We start from the raw sequence: 23,792 nt of genomic DNA on the forward strand, positions 1-23,792 counted from the left end.
GAAAAAAATTTCACAGCACACGGACTATATGTGTGCCATCCAATTTTTATGCACCGATCAAGGAAAACCTGACATTTCATCAATTAAGGCTGGTTTCACATTTGCGTTTTTTAGCGCAGCGCATCGTGCGCGTCCATGCGCATGCGCCATGCGCCCTTATGTTTAACATGGCAGGCGCATGGTCTAGTGTTTGCACACGTTCGTATGCGTTTTCGTGAGCATGTGGTTTTTTGTAGTGCGCGCCTGACGCAACCTGTTGTATTTTTAGGTCCGTCCAATGGCATAAAAAAAACGCATGCGCACGCTTGCGCACGTAATGTGACAAAATAACGCATTACAGTCTATGGGAACGCAGGCGTGCGCATGGACATGCGTTCACCTGTGATTGGAATTGCATGCATTTTAAGAGTTAACATGGCTAGAAACTGGTTAAAATGCATGATGCGTTTTTTGCATGCGTTTCTATTGCACACAAAGTGCAGTGCTAAAAAACGCTAATGTGAAATTAGCCTAAGTACACTAAATTTACAGTGTGACCCATCAGAATTGATAGATAGAAAGATGTCAGAGAGATATACAGTGGGGCAAAAAAGTATTTAGTCAGTCAGCAATAGTGCAAGTTCCACCACTTAAAAAGATGAGAGGCGTCTGTAATTTACATCATAGGTAGACCTCAACTATGGGAGACAAACTGAGAAAAAAAAAATCCAGAAAATCACATTGTCTGTTTTTTTTTCATTTTATTTGCATATTATGGTGGAAAATAAGTATTTGGTCAGAAACAAGCAATCAAGATTTCTGGCTCTCACAGACCTGTAACTTCTTCTTTAAGAGTCTCCTCTTTCCTCCACTCATTACCTGTAGTAATGGCACCTGTTTAAACTTGTTATCAGTATAAAAAGACACCTGTGCACACCCTCAAACAGTCTGACTCCAAACTCCACTATGGTGAAGACCAAAGAGCTGTCAAAGGACACCAGAAACAAAATTGTAGCCCTGCACCAGGCTGGGAAGACTGAATCTGCAATAGCCAGCCAGCTTGGAGTGAAGAAATCAACTGTGGGAGCAATAATTAGAAAATGGAAGACATACAAGACCACTGATAATCTCCCTCGATCTGGTGCTCCACGCAAATCCCACCCCGTGGGGTCAGAATGATCACAAGAACGGTGAGCAAAAATCCCAGAACCACGCGGGGGGACCTAGTGAATGAACTGCAGAGAGCTGGGACCAATGTAACAAGGCCTACCATAAGTAACACACTACGCCACCATGGACGCAGATCCTGCAGTGCTAGACGTGTCCCACTGCTTAAGCCTGTACATGTCCGGGCCCGTCTGAAGTTTGCTAGAGAGCATTTGGATGATCCAGAGGAGTTTTGGGAGAATGTCCTATGGTCTGATGAAACCAAACTGGAACTGTTTGGTAGAAACACAACTTGTCGTGTTAGGAGGAAAAAGAATACTGAGTTGCATCCATCAAACACCATACCTACTGTAAAGCACGGTGGTGGAAACATCATGCTTTGGGGCCGTTTCTCTGCAAAGGGGCCAGGACGACTGATCCGGGTACATGAAAGAATGAATGGGGCCATGTATCGTGAGATTTTGAGTGCAAACCTCCTTCCATCAGCAAGGGCATTGAATATGAAACGTGGCTGGGTCTTTCAAAATGACAATGATCCAAAGCACACCGCCAGGGCAACGAAGGAGTGGCTTCATAAGAAGCATTTCAAGGTCCTGGAGTGGCCTAGCCAGTCTCCAGATCTCAACCCTATAGAAAACCTTTGGAGTTAGTTGAAAGTCCGTGTTGCCAAGCGAAAAGCCAAAAACATCACTGCTCTAGAGGAGATCTGCATGGAGGAATGGGCCAACATACCAACAACAGTGTGTGGCAACCTTGTGAAGACTTACAGAAAACGTTTGACCTCTGTCATTGCCAACAAAGGATATATCACAAAGTATTGAGATGAAATTTTGTTTCTGACCAAATACTTATTTTCCACCATAATATGCAAATAAAATGAAAAAAAAAACAGACAATGTGATTTTCTGGATTTTTTTTTCTCAGTTTGTCTCCCATAGTTGAGGTCTACCTATGATGTAAATTACAGACGCCTCTCATCTTTAAGTGGTGGAACTTGCACTATTGCTGACTGACTAAATACTTTTTTGCCCCACTGTATATGTATATATAATTAGTGCAGTGCTTGCTTAGTTTACTGTACATGTATTTAGGTAATAAACAAAGAAATAAAAAAATAGCGTGGGGTCCCCCTTATTTTAATTAACCAGCTGAGGGAAAGCAAACAGCTGGGGGCTGATGCTATTATTCTGGGAAAAGGCCAATATCCATGAAGCTTCCCAGGCTATTAATATCAGCTCAAAGCTGTCTGCATAGCCTTTACTGGATATTAAAAAGCGTGGATCCAAAATAATGTTGTGGGGTCCCCCCTATTGGTCCTGATCAAAGGAGTGTGGTCCACAGGATTCCCTGAGGCATGTTTTCAGACTGATCTGCTTAATTATCCTGTGAGCGCTCCCTTGTAAATACCATAAGATTTACTTCTGAATACAAAAGCTGATATCTCTGTAACCATGAAGGGTTTAAGAAAAACAAAAAACACAATAATTAGGGGAACAGTGGGAATAAAAGAAAAAGAAAAACCAGCCATGCTTGACCTGGAGCCATTCCTACATAGAAGTGTTCTATTCTGGAATGTAGTGGGGGACAAAGATGGGAACCCTGCTCTATGATACATACAGCCTGTATTTTTTCTGTTGTATCCTTGTATTATATGCTTTAATTAAAGGGGTTTTATCAAGAGCAGACTTCAAAAGTGCAGTGCCTCATGGCTTCCTTTTTGCTTGGAAACCGTGAGCTCACACAGATTGAAAGTTTCGGCCTGTAACATGTTAGTTTGAGCAGCTGGTCCAAACTGCACACTCTCTCCAATGCTGCGAGCAGAGGTAGCTAGTACTCTTCATCATCAGATGAGTGCGGGGGCTATGACGGAGAGAGGTTATAGTGATCCAGTTAGCTTTAGTAAAGTATTTGCAAGCTGTATAGCAAACAGCTTGTAGGTGCTGCGCTCCTTGCCCTGGCGACTGGCCACCACTTATAGACTGCAGAGATGGAAGGTAACCTAGGCAACAAGTAATAAACTACAGAATTCAAAATATCTCGCCATTCTCGAGAACTGAGAGGATTTTTAATAACAAGTCAAGTGCAAAGTTGCTTGTTTTTCTAAGCATTTGCTTTTTTAAACCTTTCTCATGTGGAGACAACCCCTTTAAAAATATACTACAGCTTCACCACAATCCCTTTTACATTTTTCATTGCAGAGTTGTTTGGTCAGTCTACCAAAGCCCTATTTGGTTTAATATTGTTTTTTAATCAAAAGCACATGCAGTAAAGCCATTAACAGATACTGTTACGTTATTGACCCGTTTCAATAGCAGTCTAGGTAAACATCTCCTACAAAAGACAATTGCTTATGTTACCAGCAGTATGGAAAATCATTGCTAGCTTTTAAGGCGCAAAAACCTCTTATGATAATTTACACAGATGAAGCGTCTCTAGGTAATCATCATTACCTCTACCGTTACGTATTCCAAGTATCACTCTAACATTAGTTCCTGAAACACAAAATGAAGATAGACTTGTGTTTCAATGAGCATAGTTTAATACTAATAAATGGTTTGTACAGCGCATATATGTCTGCACCATACAAGCACAAATCTAGCTGGTGCTTGTAGTTACAGATCTGGAGAAGCAGTGCCCGTGAGACATGACAACATCATTGTTACAATTTTCCATACGTTTACACCATATGTCTATGTGTGTGATTGTGAATATAAATATATCCGTAGTTAATATTTGTCCATAGCTAATATTTGTATGTGCATCACATTTTCACGTGAATCTGACTCTCCAGAAATGGGTGGTAGTACAAACGAAAGAATAACCTCAGCCTGCATAAGAGGTCTGTTAGAAATCACTTTGGCAGGCAATACCTTTTTCTTTATCAACCAACACCAATTACCTGACATATAATCCTTCCTCTTTAAATAAGAATTCTTTGCTAACTGCAGTACACAGTCATGGCTAAAAGCGTTGGCACCCTTGAAATTGTTATAGAAAATGAAGTATTTCTCCCAGAAAATTATTGCAACTGCACATGTTTTGTTATACGCGTGTTTTTTTCCTTTGAGTGTATTGGAACAGTCACGCATTAATCATGGTCTATGGTCGAAATCCTTGGATAATCTTCAGATTTCTTGATGCCTTGCACACAGTCAATGCTCCCAATACATAAGGCAGCAAAACAACCCCAAAACATCGTTGAACATCATATTTGACTGTAAGTACTGTGTTCTCGTCTTTGTAGGTCTCATTGCATTTTCGGTAAACAGTAGAATGATGTGCTTTACCAAAAAACTGCTTTACCAAAAAAGGCTGCAGCGCTAACCACTGAGCCACCGTGCTGCCCATCTATACAGATGTTTGGTTATACATAACCCAGAATTATACATTACAACCAACGTAACTATCATAATCCTGAGAAAAAAAGTACTAAAACTACTACTACTACCCTGCTGCCAAGAACAACCGCCATAGCACTGATAACATTATGAATCTATAAGGTATGAGTCAATATCGTCTTTACTACAGCTATTATGATGGCATCCGACCACTATCTACACGTTGATATAGTAAGATGCGATGCATCCCATACATCCTAGATCTTGTTAAACTTCCCCAAGCAATCCCTATTCTGATACATTGTCCGCTCGTAAGGTATAATTGAATTTACCAGTTCATTCCAAGCTCTAAGAGATGGATGCTCATTAGCCATCCAGCGAAAAAACAATATTTTCCTGGCTAAAAAAAGTGTCTCCCATAGGAAAATTTTAACATGGTGTCCCCATATTACTTCTTCTAGTACACCAAACAGACACACTAATGGAGTAAGAGGAACACGAGTACATATGAGGGAGGTCAACAACGAGTTTACCTCATTCCAAAAGGATAGGATAATTGGGCAGCTCCACACCATATGTATAAAATCCGCATCCATTGTATGGCATCTGAAACATTATAAGGATTGGGATCACCCCATTCTAAATAGCCGTAGTGGGGTCAGATATGACTGGTGCACTACATACATTTGAGTCATTTTATTATTAGCTGATGGAGACACCCCGGTTGGAGAACCAAGGATCTCCTCCTAATCTTCATCCTGGATGTCAGGAACAAGAGACCGCCACCTCTTTTTTACTGTCGAAAAAGCAGAGTCAGAATCCGAACAACATATACATATATAATGTAGAAATAAGACCCTGAGGGCCTTGTGATTTGAGAATCCCTATTACAGGGAAAGATGATATTGCTTGGGTCATATTTATGTTACGTAGGTGTGATTGAATTGCTCATCTGAGCTGCAGGTATCAAAAAATTGGGACCTCGGGATACTGTTATCAGTTTTTATTTGTTCAAAGAAAATTAGGACATTTTGATCATATAGATCATTAATTGAGGAAACATTATGTGAGATCCAGAATTGAGTAGACGGGTGGTTTAACAGCATTGGGAAACAAGTATTATTCCATAATGTCATTTCAGCTATAACGCCACTAAAGCAGACCACTTGTTTAAATTGTCTCCAGACTGACCTTGCCAATCAGAGTAAGGGTAATAATAATCCAGGGATATTAGGCTTGTCTGTTTCTAAAAACCCCAGCAGGCAATTGATCCTTGCAGCGTGGGCTAAATGGCTCTCCGAGTTAGGTAGACAATTATTTGGCATTGATTTGCTCAGGGCTTTAATTTGCCCAGCCAAGTAATATAAAAAAATCCAGCAAAGCCGCTCCACCTAACCTTTTAGACCGATGTAATGAAGACAATTTAAGTTTAGGTCTAGTCTTACCCCATATAAAGTATGAGACTAATGAATTTGTGCCTGAGAAAAAAGATTTAGGGATCAGTACTGCGCTATGTTGGAGGGAGTAACTGAGTTTGGGAGTAGGATCATTTTAATCAGGTTGATACGTCTGGAGACAGATAATGACAAATTAATCCAGATAGCAAATTTGAGTTTGACAAAATCTAACAACGGGAGAATATTCAGTTTTAAGTCGAGTCTGCTGTATTTTGGATTATTTATTCCTAGGTACTTAAAGTTAGTTACAGTGTTGTGCTGGCGAAATATAAATGCCAATAATTTGCTGGATTGACTCCCTAGTTCAAAATATGACTGATGAGTAAAGAATAATTTACACTTAGACTTGGTATCCATGTATTGAGTATATAATCTATAGGAGTGTAGCCATTCATTTCTATTTTCATTTGTTTGATTAGCGACATAATTTGCTTCCGAATCCCTCAATCATTTCTCCATCTCATCATCCTCCCCTGATGTCACCCGTTTAATGTAGGGAATTGTAGAAGACAATCATCCCCTTAGATACGTTTTAAGGGTGTTCCAAAACAAGTAATATTCAGGGGTTCAGGATGAGTCGAAATGAAACAATCTATTTGGTCTAGAGTCCTGTCATTTAGACCTATTAATTTCAGCCAAAATGGGTTCAACTTCCAAAATAAACTACGACTCATTTGGCAAAACCTGAGTGTAAGTAATATCGAGCTATAATCTGAGATACCCCTATTCCCATGTTCCACATCCCCCACTCACATTGCTAAGTTACTGGAGCCAAAATATATAATTTATGCGAGATAGCATGCGTCTAATGGATGAGTGGCAGGTATATTCACATTTCATTCAAATTTTGACGGCGTTGCAACCTTTCATCAATTTTTCTTAGCCGTCCACGTCCAGGGAGGTTAGCTACAGTGCCATGAGTTGCAAACGTCTTGATTATGTTGCACACCATTGATAAAGGAACATCAAGATCTCTAGAAATGGACTTATAACCTTGAGATTATTGATATTTTTCAACAATTTTGGTTCTCAAGTCCTCAGACCTTTCTCTTCTCCGCTTTCTGTTCACCTTGCTTAGTGTGGCAAACACACACACAATGCAGAGATTGAGTCAACTTCTCCCCTTTTTATCTGGTTTCAGGTGTGATTTTCATATTGCCCACTCCTGTTACTTGCCATGGGCAAGTTTAATGGAGCATCACATGCTTGAAACAAAGTTATTTACTCACAATTTTGGAAAGATGCCAACAATTTTGTCGGGCCCATTTTTGGGGTTTTGTGTGAAATGATGTTCAATTTGCCTTTTTTTCTCTGTTTTTTTGTGTTGTTCCAATTTAAATAAAGGAAATTAACATGTGTATAACAAAACGTGTAATTGCAATAATTTTCTGGGAGAAATGCTTCATTTTCTGGAACAATTTCAAGGGTGCCAGCACTTTTGGTCATGATTGTATATTATACATTGCTGTAATCTTAGCAATGATAAAACATGAAAATACAATTTCGGCAGAAAATTTCATTTCAAAGATGAGTATGTTTAATGTCAATCATTGGTGAATAGGAAGCTTTCCCCATCTTAAAAATTAGTTTCTGCAGCTGCCAAAGTTTGCAGCATAGTATATAGAATAGTGTACCTACTACCATAAATAATGTGGATTTTGGGAGTCACCTCGGAGTTCTGTAACATGTACAATGTACTTGGCCTTTGACATTTATATTGTCACTGAATTGTTGGTGAGTCAATATTCTCATAATTTACAGCACCACATATCAGATCCTATATATTTTACGTGGTGGCTCCAGAGATCAAGATGTCTTCCTTCTGAAGAGGCTATTTGCTTAAAAACCTATAGGCAACATTGGATGTAATATATTAAATATGTATCTACTAGAGTTGAGCGACTTTTGGTTTTTTAGGGTCGCGTTTCGTTTCGTGAAACCCGACTTTTCCAAAAGTCGGGTCGAGCAAGATCGTCCGATTATAGGGAAAAGTCGGGGTCGTCCCGAAACACGAAACCCAATGTAAGTCAATGGGGAATAAAAGTCGGCAGTGAGAGGAGGACAGGAAACACACCTACAGTGCCCATTTGAATGCCAAAAGCATCAATTCTTCTTACTTAAGCTTGTCAACCTTAATTAACTTCATAATACAAGTTACGCACTGAAAAATGGGGGTTATTTGGCTAAATTTGTGGGGGGGGGGGGCTGGCTGCAGGTTTTCATGTGCCCTGGGCGAAAGAGCGCCCCTTTAACACATACCACAACTCATCATGCTCCGATACGGCAGAGAAATAGCGGTATAGTACAATGAAAAATACCTCACTTTTTACATCTCATGACGAGGCCCATCTATTTCTCCATACAAAATCATTGGTCCCATATAATGTTTGAAACAGTATATGATGAGCTCCACATAATGCTACAGTATATGTTGGTCCCCATGGATGAAGCTCCACTGTCTTATGGGCCCAAATAATGCTCCAAACATAATGGGACCCATTTCTAATGCTCTAGTGTATAATGGGCCCTGTAAATGCTGCTCCAGTGTCTGATGTCCACCTTTGGAATGTTCCAGTGTATGGTGGGCCCCATCTATCATTCTCCAGAGTATAGTGCTCCCCAAAAATTGCTGTCCCAACATTGAAAACAATCAAATAAGTCTCCTCGCTAGGGAATCCCTGTACTTTTCTGGACAGGTGCTGTAGCTTGCTTAACAGCTCGCCAGCCGTTCTCACGCCCAGTATGGATTGCACGTGATTGCACAAAGGTTAGAAAGGGTACCGTATCCCCGGATAACATGTATGGATAGCGTACACATTCAAAATATATGTCTATACAGCATGAGGCAGGCTCAGACGGTGTTAGGCCCAGTATGGATTGCACGTCATTGCACAAAGGTTAGAAAGGGTACCGTATCCCCGGATAACATGTATGGATAGCGTACACATTCAAAATATATGTCTATACAGCATGAGGCAGGCTCAGACGGTGTTAGGCCCAGTATGGATTGCACGTCATTGCACAAAGGTTAGAAAGGGTACCGTATCCCCGGATAACATGTATGGATAGCGTACACATTCAAAATATATGTCTATACAGCATGAGGCAGGCTCAGACGGTGTTAGGCCCAGTATGGATTGCACGTCATTGCACAAAGGTTAGAAGGGGTACCGTATCCCCGGATAACATGTATGGATAGCGTACACATTCAAAATATATGTCTATACAGCATGAGGCAGGCTCAGACGGTGTTAGGCCCAGTATGGATTGCACGTCATTGCACAAAGGTTAGAAAGGGTACCATATCCCCGGATAACATGTATGGATAGCGTACACATTCAAAATATATGTCTATACAGCATGAGGCAGGCTCAGACGGTGTTAGGCCCAGTATGGATTGCACGTCATTGCACAAAGGTTAGAAGGGGTACCGTATCCCCGGATAACATGTATGGATAGCGTACACATTCAAAATATATGTCTCAGGAGGCAGGCTCAGTATGGATTTGACGGCCCAGATTACACAGCGGAGGAGCAGGGAGAGGTAAAGATTGCAAATGCTGGGGCCCTGGCCAAGCAAGGGGGGCCCACTCGTGGGTGTCGGTACTGGCACTGGGCCCCTCATAGTACGGCAGTGTGTCTGACGGCGGGTGTGCACCACCACCGTCAGAGACACTTGATTGCACTATGAGGGACCCTGTGCCAGTGCCCGCGCCCAAGAGTCGGCCTACCCACCTGTCCAGGGCAACGGCACTCGCACGGTGTCGTGCGGTAGGTGGTGACCCCGGCCATGGGGGGGGGAGGCAGCACAGTTAGGGAGTTTTAGAAAGTGGCATATGTTGATGTTGGACATTCAGCTGATGCAAAAGGCGAAATAGGTGAAGTACCAGGAAGAGGTGGACCAAAGCAAGCCATTTTTCTGTCACCCTATGTGTCATCAGGGGAAGGTGGGACAAAATCCTTGGAAACCCATGCGTGGTTCATTTTAATGAAGGTTAGATCATCCACATTTTGGGTTGACAGACGGGTCCTTTTTTCTGTCAGGATTGATCCAGCTGCACTGAAGACTCTTTCCGATAGCACACTTGCAGCTGGGCAAGCGAGCTCCTGTAAGGCATATTGGGCCAATTCAGGCCAGGTGTCCAGTTTAGCGGCCCAATAGTCAAAGGGGAATGACCTGTGTGGGAGAACATCGATATGGGAGGAAAAGTAGTTTGTAACCATAGTTGACAACTGCTGTCTCCTGTCACTTTCCATCGATGCAGTATTACCAGTTGTGTGAGCGGTATTTGAAAAATCAGTCCACAACATTGTCATGAAACCCCTGTCTCCAACGCCACTTCTGCTGTGTGCACCACGAACACCTCTGCCAAGCTGCCCCCGGCCCGTACGGCTCTTGTGAGAACCATCACCGCTGCTGTGTGCTGGGAATGCCTCAAGCAACCGATTTACCAGAGTTGCTTGTTTATTAGCCAATATTAGGTCAAGGTTCTCCTGTGGCATGATGTTTTGTAATTTGCCTTTATAGCGTGGATCCAGGATGCTGGCCAACCAGTAGTCGTCATCGTTCATCATTTTGGCAATGCGGGGGTCCCTTTTTAGGATCCGCAAGGCATAATCTGACATGTGGGCCAATGTTCCCGGTGTCAATGATGCACTGCGAGTGCTGGGTGGAGGAGCACTTTCTGGCAAATCCACATCCCTCCAGTCACGCACAAACCCTGTACCAGACCTTGCCACGCCAACATTTTCACTTGCCCCATGAGATGCATCCTCCTCCCCTAAGTAATCATCCTCCTCCTCTTCTTCCTCCACCTCGTCCAGGAGAGGTCCCTGAGCAGACAATGGCTGAATGTCATCAAGGATTCCCTCCTCCTCTTCCTCCTCATCAACATTGGCTGCAGACGCCTGCTCCTTAAGGTGCGTCAAAGTTTGCATGAGCAGACGCATAAGTGGGATGCTCATGCTTAGGATGGCGTCGTCTGCGCTTACCAGCCGTGTGCATTCCTCAAAACACTGAAGGACTTTACAGAGGTCTTTCAGCTTCGACCACTGCACGCCTGTCAACTCCATGTCTGCTCTCAAAGTGCCTGGCCGTGTATCCTCCCACAAATGCATTATGGCCTGCCTCTGCTCGCACAGCCGCTCCACCATGTGCAGGGTGGAGTTCCACCTTGTTGCAATGTCGATAATGAGGCAGTGGTTGGGAAGGTGGAGCAATCGCTGCAGCTTCTGCATACGAACGGAGTGTACAGGCGACCGGCGGATGTGCGCGCACAGTCTTCGCACCTTCTGGAGCAGGGCTGTTAACTCCGGATAATTTTTGAGGAAGCACTGCACCACCAGGTTCAAGGTGTGAGCCAAGCAAGGTATGTGGCTGAGTTTTGAAAGGGCTATGGCTGCCACAAAATTACGGCCGTTATCACTAACTACCTTGCCTGCCTCAAGATGTACACTGCCCAGCCATGACTCAGTTTGTCGCTTCAAGTACTCGGCCAGCACCTCGGCGGTGTGTCTGTCGCCCAAACACATCATCTGCAACACAGCCTGCTGACGCTTTCCACTAGCTGCTCGATAGGGGGACACATCGTGTGCAACAGTGGCAGCTGCAGATGGAGTGCTCGTACGACTGCGCTCTGTGGACGAGCTTTCGCTTCTGGAAGAGGAGGAGGAGGAGGAGGAGGAGGAGGAGGAGGAGGGTCGAACGCCTACAGCCAACTGTTTCCTATACCGTGGGCTAGGCAGCACTGTCCCACCACCGATGTCCCCTGTGGACCCTGCATCCACCACATTAACCCAGTGCGCAGTGATGGACACGTAACGGCCCTGGCCATGCCGACTGGACCATGCATCAGTTGTGAGGTGCACCTTTCCGCTCACTGACTGCTTGAGTGCATGGACAATGCGGTCTTTCACATGATGGTGGAGGGCTGGGATGGCTTTGCGAGAGAAGAAGTGGCGACTGGGTAGGTCATAGCGTGGTACTGCATAGGCCATGAGTTCGCGGAAAGCTGTGCTTTCCACCAACCGAAAGGGCATCATCTCAAACGAGATTAGTTTGGCAATGTAGGCGTTCAAACCCAGTGTACGCGGATGAGAGACTGAGTACTTTCTTGACCTACTCATAGTGTCTGGGAGGGTGAGCTGGACTTGAGAGCTGCATATGGTGGAAGTAGCGGTGGACAGGGCGGACAGAGAGGGTTGATGATGGTGATGGAGTTGGTGTTCTTTCTGATGGCCTAGAATCAGTCTTTCGTTGATATAACAGTGGGATTCCCTGACTGCTGTGGCCTTGCAACGACACCTCAACATTTGCTGCTGTGCTAACCGGTGGGCTTACAGTGGGGGAAACAATGTAGCGTTGATGACTACCTTCGTTGTGATCAGTTGCACATGTGGCACTTGAGGTTTGGTGTTGTGTCCACGCTTGCAAGTGCATGCTGGTTAAATGTCTAAGCATGCAACTGGTATTCAAATTTTTCAGATTTTTCCCTTGGCTAAAGGTCTTTGCGCACTTCTTACAGATAACCTTGGCCTGATCATGAGGATTTTGTTCAAAAAAGTGCCACACTGCACTCTTCCTACTTTGGCAGACATTTTGCGGCCTAGCACGCTGTGATCTTTTGACCCTCTGGACAAGCTGTCCAGCAACTCTTTTGATGTTTGGAACCTGTCTTTGGAGTGCTCCGGGCCTGCCAGATAACAGCTGTTGCGATGTCGATGTCTGCTGTGGATGCTCCTCATCTGAGCTATTGGAAGCAGCACCCTCTTCCCCCAATGGATGCCAATCTGGGTCAACAACTGGGTCATCCATCACCTCCTCTTCTATGTCATGTGCACCTTCCTCTGTGTCACCGTGTATGGTGGTATAGTGTGCGGGAAGGGGCACCTGAGTCTCATCAGGGTCAGAATCTGGCTCTGTACACTGCGAGGACAATGTAGTGCTCTGAGTGAATGTACCAGCAGAATCATCCATCAGCGGCTGTGCATCAGTGCACTCCATGTCAGATTCATCTTGGCCTGGGTAATTCACCATTTCACTTGATAATCCAGGCATGGTATGTGAAAACAGCTCCATGGAGTAATCAGTAGTATGGCCTGCATCATCCTTCAATCTTGGTTGGGGTGAAGGACACAAGGAAAGGTGTGGTTCATGAACGTGAGCCTCCAATGACGACTCAGTGCTTTTACTTTTTACAACTGAAGAAGAGGAGGCGATAGAGCTGGAGGCTGAGTCAGCAATGTAAGACAAAACTTTTTCCTGATGCTCTGCCTTTAAAAGCGGTTTGCCAACTCCTAGAAAACTAAGCGTTCGAGGCCTTATGTAGCCAGACGATGATGCAGGGTCAGCACCTCCTGCATTCGGTCCTATTTTGCTCTTGCCACTACCATCAGATCCCCCACCAACACCATCATTACCAGCTGCCAACCCCCGCCCAATTCCACGGCCTCTTCCACCAGCCTTCCTCATTTTTGGTAGAAATGTAGACAAAATCCAACAAACTATATAGTAATGTAAAACAAGGTACAAGGTGTCTATAGGACAGGGGAGTTTTAGAATTTCTGCACACACTTGTGGACAGTGGACACTTGTGGATTGTGTGAGGCCCACTGATATCTGAGCGCTATGTGAGACGCTCGATGGCACAGCTGCCTGTGACCAAAGTGACGAGAGGATAATGGAGATTTTGAATCTCTGCGTACACTTTTGGACACTGGACACTTGTGGATGGTGTGAGGCCCACTGATATCTGAGCGCTATGTGACACGCTCGATGGCACAGCTGCCTGTGACCAAAGTGACGAGAGGATAATGGAGATTTTGAATCTCTGCGTACACTTTTGGACACTGGACACTTGTGGATGGTGTGAGGCCCACTGATATCTGAGCGCTATGTGACACGCTCGATGGCACAGCTGCCTGTGACCAAAGTGACGAGAGGATAAGGGAGATTGGATTGCTTTTAAAAAAGCAGTTTGCGGAGCAGTGGGTAAACAGCAATGCCAGCCTGTCAGGAAGCCTTAGAAGGCAGCCCAACAACCAACACCACTGATACACCACAATATAGCCTCCCCTTGCACTGCACACACAGTGACTTGTGTGTTGTGCAGGCCAAATCGCTAGCAGCAGAAGCAGTTTTTTTGTCTTCTTCCCTGCCTAACGCTCTCCCTACAGAATCAGCAGCAACCTCTCCCTATACTAAGATCGGGAGAAGTAAGATGGCGGTCGGCGTGCACGCCCTTTTATACCCCCTGTGACGCCCACCAAAGCAAGCCAATCACTTGCATGCCCTTCTGAAAGATGGTGGTGACCCGTGCCTATGTCATCACGTTGCCCACAGTGTCCGTGGATCCTGATTGGCTGAAAAAGAGCGCAAAACAAACTTTTGAAACGCGACTTTGGCGCGTAAGTTGCCGACCTCGTGGCCGACCTCATCCTAGGGTCGGGTTTCGTTTCATGAAACCCGACTTTGCCAAAAGTCGGCGACTTTTGAATTTTTTCGACCCGTTTCGCTCAACTCTAGTATCTACATTGGTACATTTAGGTTTCAAGGATTGTCTAATTCATTTAACTTTTTCACTAAAGACTAACCATCTGATCTTTGTATAAAGACTACCGTATATTACTTCCTTTCATGCAGCAGTCTAAAAAAATGAACATGGAAGATTCTATCTATGGCCTGGATAAGGTTTACATTATTTGGGAATTTCATCTACATCCTTGCCATTATTTGGAATATAAGAACATCAAGATTGATTTAAACACACTGGCTTCCATTTTTTTTTACTTATATAGGCCAGACACGAATGATCAAACACTGAACTGTTTGCGATGAGTATTATATAATTTTATTACTAATTTGAATGTGGGTGGTAACATGAATCACTATCATACTGAAAAGTGCAGGGATGAACAACCAAAGATCAGGATAAGGTTATGCTAAATGGAACACATATAAATATACTTTTGGATCAGGAGATCAACAAGCAATTAAAGGGGACCTGTCATCAGATTCATGCTTTCCAAACCACGGGCAGCATGACTCAGACATCAGCTATATGGTTGCAGCCAGGTAGGTTTTACTCTGAAACGTGACCTTTCAGAGTAAACATAAGTTGAAAAGTCGCAAATTTTGTGCAACTCTTGGCATTTTCACACCAGTTTTTTCCCAGCCTTGTCAAAATGGGTGGAGCTGGGGTGAGACAGGTCACAGCAGGCGTATAACTTCATAGCTTGTCTAATTCTTGACAAGTTGTGGCGTTTCTTATGTCAGAAATCTTACTCCACTCAGTAAGATTTTTGGCATGGCACCTCTTAGGGTGCAGTTAGAATGCCGTGTAATACGGACAACGATCATGTCCCAATGCTCGGACTGGCCATCGGCTCTCCTGACCCGAACATGACAGCATATATTTCGACAGCCAGTCTGAGCATTGCAAAATGATTGTTGCATGTGTTACATGGCAGTCTGAGCGTGCCCTTAATGAATCAAGAGCATCTGATCTACCACACCCCTTTATCAAGACTACCTAAAAAAAAAATCACTGGTATTGTTGAAATGGGCCTACATGTCTCAGATTTCCCCTCCACATTCCCTTTGTCTTACAGGTAGAGTTGAGCGAATTTGTTCGGGTCCCTGTTTATTCGGCAAGCTATAGCGCTTACCGAATAAGCTGCAGCGGGAACCCGGATACATGGAGCGCGCCGGCTGATCAGCGCCGCAGCTGCATGTGTTGCGGTTGTGTCACTGTCACAGCACATGCATGGAGAGCCTGTGTGTAGGGCTCTCTATGTACGTGCTCTGACAGTGACACAGCCGTGACACATGCAGCTGCGGCGCTGATCAGCCGATCAGCCGGTGCAGTCCTTGTATCAGGGTTCCCGCTGCAGCTTCTTCAGTAAGCACTATAGCTTGCCAAATAAGCAGGGACCCATACAAATTCACTCAAATCTACTCACAGGTCTATTCCTATGTAAACGTATAAGGAGAGACCTGTCAGTCAACTGTAGCAGGGTGGGAGAAGACCACATAGGACTAATCATTCAAGACACATGCCAGATATAAAATACCTTAAAAATTCATAACATTTTGGAGTAAATTGCGACTTTTGCCAGTTTCATGCTATTTTCAGCCAGATCTGCAAAACAGGATGGAACTGGGTTGGGACAAGGGCAGAGCAACGTCCACTTGTCAAATTCAGGATCAGTTGTGTAGCATCTTACACAAGACCTTTTACTCCAATCCATGACAAGAGAAAGGTTTCAAAGTGAGGAGCATGGACACTGAGGAGTACACCACTTGTAAGATGCCCTTGATTTAATTAGTGGTGTGCTCCTGATGAATCAGGTGATTCTTACTCCACCACCCCCCTTCAATGAGACTGGCAGGAACAATGCTTGTCTTAATGAATTGTGGCCATATTTCATGGTCGATTTTCCAAAGAATGTTTACTCTGAAACACCACGGCGTTTCAGAGTAATACATACCAAGCTGGAATCAGTGTCTGAGCCATGCTGCTTTTGGTTTGGGGAGGTCTCCTTTAAATATTCAGTTATATCTAATGTTCCATTGTTGTGATGATATACTGAGACTCCATTGTGATGGCACCAGCATTAAAGTGGCCATAGATGCTCACTGCAGCAGAGACTGCTTTTCTTCCAGTAGACAAGTGTTCTCAGATTTTAGTGTCCTTCTATATGAAACACCATTTTTTTTCACTTTAACATTGCTGCCAAAACTGAAGAAACAGCCATCTACTGTGATTGATGTATTTTGTTAATCTGATGACACGTGAAGCATATGGCAAATGATTCAATGAAGAGGCATTTCTCAGGGCATGCGTTTGCTATCAATAACCTGGACAGTGAACTAAATGCATTTTTTAAAACCTGCACAGTGGCAGCAGTGTAAGCAGCGCATCACATCGTGAAATCCTTCCACAATTAACCCCTTCCTCTGCACGGTAGGATCTCGTATGCCACATTACATGTCAAAGTTTAACTAAAAAAAAAAAATACTAAAATTTGAAAAGCCATGCAAATATAAAAGGAAAATACACTTGTAAAGTGAATGTTCTGCTTGTGATAATGCTCAGTGCAAGAATGAAAAGAGAAAAACATGGCCGTAAGTATGTGATTTGCATACTAGATTCTCATATGCTTTTGTCAAGGTTCTACTAAATATGAAATCGAGCCCTGCGAGAAGCATATGAGAATCTAGTCAGCACTAGGGATGAGCTTTCCGATATTGAAATATCGGCCAGATATTTGCGATTTTTTTTTTTTTTTTTTTTTTTTTTTCACACATCGGAAATCCCATAATCCTTCAGCCTCTGAGCGCTCTGTGGAGCCAATCAGGAGCTGAAGAATTGCTGACAACATTGTGTAACTCCCCTAAGCTTGGTAGGAGGCGTCAAAACATGCTAGCTAGGGGCTGCGCTGCGATTGGCTGGCTGGATGGTGTGATCAGGCAGTATAAAAGGCTGCACCTGCCATTTTAGCCTCACTCTACTGTGAAAGCAGATAGGGATAGGTTGCTGTTGGAGATAGGGAGAGATCTCAGATCTAATAGCGATAGAAATTGTTTTTCAGCGACTGTAGCATCCCCTATGTGTTACAGAAGCAGTCTTTTTCCACACTGACCAGGCTCAGTTTCATTTTTTGTGCTGTGCAGGCTCTCAGTGAGGTGCTTAGTGAGACAGTGCAGAGCACATTCACTGCAGCTGCTGCAGCTCCTCTTGCTGCAGCACTGTGTGGTGTGTGTCTCATTGCCTTTTCACAGCCTTTTCTTTTCATCCCTTAAATCCCCTTCCTCTATTTTTTCCTAAAAGTGTAGCTTCACCATCCAGTACATTTTGGTGATTTGGTGAACACTATATAGGGATTTTTCAGTGAGGGGTTCCCCCCCCCCGAATCTCCCCCCCAATCCCTTACCCCCATTTATCCCTCAATTTTCCTGGTGCTCGGGTGCGCTTTGCGCAGTTTAGTCACCTCCGCTGCGCAGACCACCTGTGTGCTTTTTTTTGGGGAGTGCAGCACCCACTAGGTCAGTGTTTGTAGTCACATCAGACTGCAGGCCCCCTAGTGCTGCCTGTTCTATCGCATTACTTTACCCCACACCATTTATTGAGGTTAAAGTTAAACACTATATAGGGATTGTGCTGTGAGGGACCCAAACCACCCCCCTGTTCCCTGGTGTGTTTTGCACAGATAGTAACCTCCGCTGTGTAAGCCACCTGTGCGCTATTTTTTGTGGAGTGCTGCACCCACTAGGTTAGTCTTTGTAGTCACATCAGACTGCAGGACCCCTAGTGCGGCCTGTTCTATCGCGCACCCCCAAATTTTTCACCAGTAAATTCACTATCAGTGCCCCTATAAGTGTTACTTTACCTCACAGCATCTATTGAGGTTAAAGTTAAACACTATATAGGGATTGTACTGTGAGGGCCCAAACAACCTCTGTGGCTGGTGCCACACAGCACCTGGCCCAGTCCCGAAGAATCCTTTTTTTTTTTTTTAGGTATCACAGCAGTGGCATTTACTGCGCTGTGACATCCGACCGTAACGTGTACACCAACACCACAAACAAACGTTACTCTTTGTGTAGGCCACACTAGATTCAAATAAAGTGTAGCAGACACACCATCATACAGTGCCATTAGTGTTTCTTATACCTGTTTGTAGTCCTACAGGAATAAGCACACTAATCCCTAATAATTACTTTCTTGCCGTTCTGAATCCAATCGATAGAGAAGAAGAAGGCAGGGAGTAAGGGATGTCCCCGCGGCAGAGGTGCATCAGCAGCTAGACATGGTGCACATCCAGAGCAAGCAGCAGGCCCAAGTCACTCAGCACCTACTTTCACCCGGCAGCAGTCATTTATGAGCAGCTTGGTAGGAGCGCAGGGCCATAGGCTGATGAGAGGATCAAGTAGAAACTTGTTGGTTGGATGGCAGCTGAGGCATCCACCTCAGTGAGTGCAGCATCCTCCCAGGACCTCTCCACCACATCAGATCAGGCCACTGAAGAGCAGCACCCATCTGCTTCTTCACCACCCACTTAATTGCCCACGACATTCAGAGGGCCAGGAGCCAACCTTAATCCTCTTCTCAGAATCTGTTGGCTTGGAATCTGTGTGCCAGCCAGACAGCATTCCGGCAGCTGAAGAAGAGGTAGTGTGCACAGATGCGCAACCACTGTGTGCATCTGAGGAAGAAGTGGAGGGTGAGCCAGTGCCCACAGTGACCAGACCCCAGTCAGCAGATGATGATGAAACTCAGCTGCCAGTTTCCGCTGATGAAAGTGTATTGGATGACGAGGTCCTTGACCCATCATGGCATGCTGAGGGGCAGCAAGCAAGTGGGGATAGCTCAGAGGAAGAGCTTGCAGGTGTGGCGCAGCGTGGCCGTCCACGTGGGAGAGGAAGAGGGAAAAATTGGTTGTCGGCTCCCTCAACTTCAGCACCCGTTAGGAACAGGGCTCTTTTAAAGAGCACAAGGGGTGCGCCCAAGAGTTGTGGTGCATGGGCCTTTTTTGACCAAGTTGCAGATGACGTTACAGTAGTCAGATGCAAGCTTTGTCGACAAACTGTGCAGAGAGGGAAGAACGTCAGCAACCTTAATACCACCAATATGTTGACGCATGTCAGGAAGAGGCACCCTGTGGAGTGGCAGCATCACACCCAAGGTGATTCACCACCTGCAGCTGGTCCCCCACCTTCCACCTCTTCAGCCACAGCGGCCACCTCTTCCTCCAGCTCGCAAACAACTGCTCCCGCTTCCTCGCCAGAATGCCAGGGTGCATCTGCAGGCAGTGTTGTACAGCGGCACACTGTCTGTACTTTGTCAGCATCAGCATCCCAATCGCTGGCATCCTCACCCTCCCAATCCAGTGTGCAGCCATCTGTCACACAGGTGTGGGAGAAAAGCACCCGTACTCGGCAAACCACCCACGAGCACAGGGCATGAATTCTCGCATTGCCAAACTGCTTGCAGTGGAAATGCTACCATTCGGGCTGGTGAGCAAGCCAGCCTTTATCGATATGTTGGGGTTTGCAATCCCACAATACAGCGTTCCCAGCCGCTTCTACTTCAGCAGGCAAGCCGTCCCCGTCCTGCAACAGCATGTGGAGCGTAAAATTAAGCATGTGCTACAAAATGCAGTTAGTAGTAAGGTCAACCTGACCACCGACGCGTGAACCAGTCAGCATGGCCAGGGACGCTACATTTCCATCACCGCCCATTGGGTAAATGTAGTTGAGCCTAGAACTGAAGTAGACAGTGCAAGTGCGTGGGTCCTGCCAACTCCACGGATTGCAGGCCTCTCCTCCGTACAAATTGACTCCTCCTCATGCACCTCGTCAGACTCGCCTGCACCCAGATGTACCACAACTGATTTCAGCACTGCATCGGTCAAACATCAACAGGCTGTGTTGAAATTGGTTTATCTGGGTGATGTTAGCCACACTGCAACCGAGCTGTGGAACACGCTCAAGGAGCAGAGCGACATGTGGCTTGTGCCGCTCAACCTCCAGTCAGGTATGGTGGTGTGTGACAATAGCGGAAACCTGGTCGCGGCTCTGGGCCTAGGAGGTCTGACTCACATTCCATGCCATGCTCATGTCCTAAACTTGATGGTGCAGAGTTTCCTTAGGAACTATCCTGACCTTGAGGATCTGCTGCACAAAGTCAGATATGAGTGCTCTCATTTGCGGCATTCAAGCATGGCTGCATCGCGCCTTTCAGCCATGCAGCGCAGATTGGGCCTGCTCGAGCACCGCATTATTGTTGACCTCCCCACCAGGTGGAATTCGACTTTGCATGTGCTGCGGAGGTTGTGTGAGCAGCAACCTGCAATTATGGAGTTGCAGCTGCATCAGGCACAAAGTAGGTGACACACATCTGAGCCCTCCCACTTTACAACCACAGAGTTGGCATCCATGAAGGACATATGCACCATTTTGAAGTGCTTCGAGGACTCCACTCTGATGGTGAGCGCGGATGCTGCCCTGACTATTCCCCATATATGCCTTATAGAATCATCACTTAAAAGGACTAAGGGTACCGTTACACCTAGCGATGCACCAGCGATCCCGACCAGCGATATGACGCGGTCAGGATCGCTGGTGCATCGCTATGTGGTCGCTAGTGAGCTGCCACACAGGCAGATCTCACCAGCGACATCGCTGGTGACGGGGATCGCTACTTACCTGTCAGACGCGGCGAACCTGCGTCCTCCCGCCCGGCTCCACGCGTCGCTCGTCGGCGCCACAGGAAGCGACCGACGAGGAATGGTCCAGGAGCTTCTCGCGCGATCAGCGATAACCAGCGGGGGAGCCGGTCGGAGGCAAGTATCACATGCAGCGCTATCGCTAGCAATATCGCTGCAACGTCACAAAATCGGTGACTTTACAGCGATATTGCTAGCGATATCGCAGTGTGTAACGGGAGGCTTAAGGGATGAGGTTTCTCAGAAGGATGAGGAGTATGATGAGATATTGCACCAACCAGGCAATCTTCATCGACCCGGTTGGTACAAAGCTCTGTGGATGCCTCACAAAGGTCCAGGCATGACACAGCAAGCGAGGAGGATGAGGAGGACTATGAGGATGAGCCAGAGGAGGAAAGTACACGGCGCTCTACTAGTAGTCACCAGATAGAGCGTGGATGGGGTGATGCAGAGCAGCCAGAGCACATTCCTCCAGCTGGTGACAGCGATGCATGGCCAGTTGGCAGCCTCCAGCACATGAATGACTTCATGCTGCAGTGCCTGAGATACAACCCACGCGTGGCTCGTATTCTCCACACAAATGACTACTGGGTGGCCACCCTCTTAGATCCACGTTACCGGGACAGCCTTCAAAGCCTAATTACACCGTTGATCCGGGCGCATAAAATGCAGGAGTACCAAGACGCACTGATTAATTCACTCATGTACTCTTTTCCACCGCATAGCAGTGATACGCGTGCACTAGCAGGCACCTCAGTGCGTCCTGGGCCCAGCGGAATCCGTTCAGAAGCCAGTAGCAGAAGCAGTACATCGGCTACTGACAGGTTCAGTATACCCAACCTGTTCCAACGGTTTCTGAACCCGCAAACAGTTCGAGCACCATCAGCACAGACAGTGCAGCGCACTAGGAGGCAACGTTACCGTGACATGGAGGCACAATACCTCTCCACCCCTGTCAGTGTGCTTCAGGATGGATCTGCCCCTTTCAAGTTTTGGGTCTCCAAGTTGGATACATGGCCCAAGCTTATGCCTTGGAGGTTCTGACTTGTCCTGGTGCCAGTGTGATTTCTGAATGCGTCTTTAGTGCAGCTGGCAATGTACTAACAGACCAACGTACCAGACTATCCTCTGCAAATGTGGACCGGCTTACATTCGCAAAAATGAACCAGGCCCGGATTTCTGGTGACTTTTGCTGCCCTGGGCCAGAGTAGACAGGTTACATGCATGGTTGGTAGCAGTATGCATGCTCTGTCATGTGCCTATGTTGCACACAGCGTCATCTGTTATGCCCGTGCTCTGGCCTCTACTACCAACATCAAGCACCTGGTTCTGTGACTGACTCTTTCACCTCATACTGCTTTCCATGGGCTCTAGTACCGCCAGCTAGTGCCCATTTCCGTGACTGCTGATTTCACAGCATGCCGTGTTTCTGGGCTCTAGTACCGCCAGCTAGTGCCCATTTCTGTGACTGCCACTTTCACAGCATGCCGTGTTTATGGGCTCTAGTACCGCCAGCTAGTGCCCATTTCTGTGACTGCCACTTTCACAGCATGCTGTGTTTCTGGGCTCTAGTACCGCCAGTAAGTGCCCATTTCCGTGACTGCTGATTTCACAGCATGCCGTGTTTCTGGGCTCTAGTACCGCCAGCTAGTGCCCATTTCCATGACTGCCACTTTCACAGCATGCCATATTTCTGGGCTCTGGTACTGCCAGCTAGTGCCCATTTCCGTGACTGCCACTTTCACAGTATGCTGTGTTTCTGGGCAACAGTACCACCAGCTGTACCTTGTTAGACCAAAGTGGAAAAAAAGGACGACAGATGCCAAACACCTATAGGCAGAAGCACAAGAGGCGGGATCCATCCACACCGGCTGTTTCCTGGCAGTGAAGTGCAGACACAGGTGCCTCCCCCGAGGGGTAAACCGAGTTCCAGCATCGCCAGCTGGTTCTTGGGAGCGCCCAAGGGCACGGGTACCTCCTGCTCCAAACCGTGTTTCGACAACGCTCGCCGTTACACGGTTGTGTCTGTCGCACTGTTCCACGCCCCCGCCGTACATCATTCCGGCTCAGTTTGCTGTTATCCGTGGTGTCGGCAGTGTAGGAGCCCCCTACGTGGACTCCGGGACCTGGCGCTCAAGGCTGGTCTCGACAGTGCCAGTAGGCCCTGCTCCTCCCCTGCTGCGACTGCGGAGTAAAGAAGACTGTGTCCGGGTTGCGGGGGGGGGGGGCAAATGTGGCTCTTGCACCTTCTGCCGAGAAGACATTACTCCAGTAGAAGACCCACGACAGGAAGACAGATGCAGAAGACCAAGACAGGAAGACAGATGCAGAAGACCCAAGACAAGAAGACAGATGCAGAAGACCCAAGACAAGAAGACAGATAGAGATGTCCCTGGACCCCTGTCTTTTTGCTCTTGAACTTGCTTCTTTGTGGGGGTTTTTTGGGCTTCTCGGCAGTGCTTTTGGCTTATGTCACTACTACATTGTGGTATCCGGGCTACAGTAATGTCAGCTGTTGCCCAGTACAGCCACTGGCACTTTTACCTTCTGCTGCTTATCTGGGTTCCAGTAACGTCAGCTGGTTCTCAGTAGAGTCAATGGCTTAGGTCCCTCCTTTTTGGTA

The 23,792-nt window shown here is 46.2% G+C and overlaps 1 protein-coding gene across 5 annotated transcripts in view; it reads right to left on the minus strand.

The window, feature by feature from the left end:
• Window positions 1–23,792, minus strand: part of FGF14 (fibroblast growth factor 14) — an 812,639-nt gene that overhangs the window by 550,534 nt on the left and 238,313 nt on the right. The gene's annotated exons all lie outside the window — the stretch shown is intronic.

The sequence above is a fragment of the Dendrobates tinctorius genome, unplaced genomic scaffold (genome assembly GCF_039654945.1).
Source record: "Dendrobates tinctorius isolate UK_male_01 unplaced genomic scaffold, ASM3965494v1 ptg000026l, whole genome shotgun sequence".
In the NCBI taxonomy this organism is placed as follows: Eukaryota; Metazoa; Chordata; class Amphibia; order Anura; family Dendrobatidae; genus Dendrobates; species Dendrobates tinctorius.